This window comes from Charadrius vociferus, unplaced genomic scaffold, assembly GCF_000708025.1.
Source record: "Charadrius vociferus isolate BGI_N301 unplaced genomic scaffold, ASM70802v2 scaffold234, whole genome shotgun sequence".
NCBI classification, from domain to species: Eukaryota; Metazoa; Chordata; class Aves; order Charadriiformes; family Charadriidae; genus Charadrius; species Charadrius vociferus.
In genome coordinates, this window is record NW_009648148.1 from 2,189,041 (window position 1) to 2,191,218 (window position 2,178).

Here is a 2,178-nt window from a genome sequence, read left to right on the forward strand (position 1 = left end):
TGAAAGCAAGCTGAAATGGGAATGTGGAGCTGAAAGAGGGAATGGTTGGTATATGAAGAGGTAGGTTTCAGTAAGCCTATTTGTCCAAGTACTAACAATCATACATAGGCCATGACGTCTTTGGTTTAATGGAAGGTGAGATTGCTGCTTTCCCATCAGGTACTTGCACTGTGATTTAACTCTTCAAACCTGACCTGAAGATTTAGCCACACAACATTCATTAATTTTAATAGGAATTAACTCCCATAAACTTATCCTATCTCTTTGGGGTTAAATTTTGTCTTCAGTTACATCCATATAGTGTCACTGTCAAGTTCCTAAAGTATTGTCAAGAAGATAGAATTGTGTATCCAAGGCCAGATTTTTGTTTAGACTGAATCTAGCTGACAAGGGTCCTTAAACTGCAAGTGATCTGGTAGTGTACTGTGCAATATCTTTGATTTACTGACAGAGGTAAATTTGCTTAACTGAAAACAGAGATCCAAGTATTTATGTGTAGTTGCTGTTTAAGACAAGAAAATATAGGTTAACATACTTTGCTCTTTCTTTTCTGATACAATGCGGAGTGATCATTTTCCAAAGTGAAAAAAACAAACCTGTCTATGCCATCACTCTAATGTTGCTATGATGAGGATTTAATTCAGACACTTTCTAGAGACCTTGCAGAACTTCATTTATCTTAAATGTTTACTTTTTCCTAGATGCTTAAGGAAAACAAATTGATGTATAAAAGGATACCGTCAAGAAAGTCTTGATTTGAATTCAATTAAATGTTGGCTTGTCATATATTAAGTAGCACTGTGGGAGGACTGTTTTGTTGTGTAATTAAAATGGCTCATTGTAAGGAAGAAATATTTACAGAGATATTGAAATATTAGCTGGGATTTAAGCATGTTTATAAACTGGTCTCTTGGTACATTCTCCAAGTTAATTCCTCCAGCAACTGTATTCATTCCTATAAATTTCATTCAGATTGCTAAAATCAGTATCTCACAGAAACATGGATCGCCCTAACCTAAATAAAATGGGTTTATTTACTCCAGTTTCAAAATTGGATATTCATCTGGCATTTTATCTATAGTATCAATAGCAAAACAACACAGCTTTTCAAACCTTTGGGTTGTTGGAAACCAATAAGAATCTCTAGAATCATCTGAAGTGTCGCCTCAAAATCTATCTGTAACTAATGCATGTCTAACTAGAAAGAAAAATGGAAAAAAATCCAAAATCTATCTCCCACATAAAGCATACTTATTTGCTCAAGTTATGTGAGCAAATACAGATACTGACTTGAGTCATGGCAAAAATAGATGAGGCAAAAAGCAAAACAAACTAGAATGTGTCAGGGCTATTTTCTGATTATATACAAGATTGCAGAGAGGTCCTGGATGGAGCGTCTGCATATCACAGGAAATACTTTGATATAAAAAGTCATAATCAGTGTCACAAGTATGGATAAATCTATCTAATATATGGATAGGAGATACAGACCTTACAATATCTAAGAAAAGTTATCTAACAAAACCAGGAAATCTGTTCCAGTATATTTTTTGTTGGCAAGCCACCATTAGTTCTAATTTTTTCAGGCTATATTCTGTAATCGTATTCACACCTTAACATTTGACTCTACTCATTCTTGCAGAAGAAACTCCATTCACTTAGGTGTGAACATGACCACATTAGCTTTGTGGAAAATAACTGTTGCAGTATTTTTTCTGGCACTGAATGGTGAATGGGACGTTTAGCGCACTGTGGAAGTGCTGCAATGCTTGAGACCATGTTGCTCTTAGACATTACCAAAGCAATCAGGAAATATGTGTAATTAATTTTCAGCTTCTTAAACAAATGCCCTAGTTCATCAGAAAAGACATGTAAGCTTTGCATCTTGATTTGTGCTGTGTTGCTTAGAGATACTGTAAAATGTGTCAGGAAAGAAAAGTCCTTGAATTTCTTCTGCTTCAGTAGCAAGTCTATTAATAGAATGGGCAGAGAATTGTAATGCTTCATTGCTTTTGGCTGATGGAGGGGAATACAAGGACCTTCCTACTTTCAAAGTGGCTTTGAAATAGTATTACCAGCAACAAGGCATCAGAGGAGTTCAGCACTGTACAGGAAAAATGATATTTTAAAAAAACAGAAAAATGCAATTTTCTCCTTACTTTTGCTTTATCAGCAGGA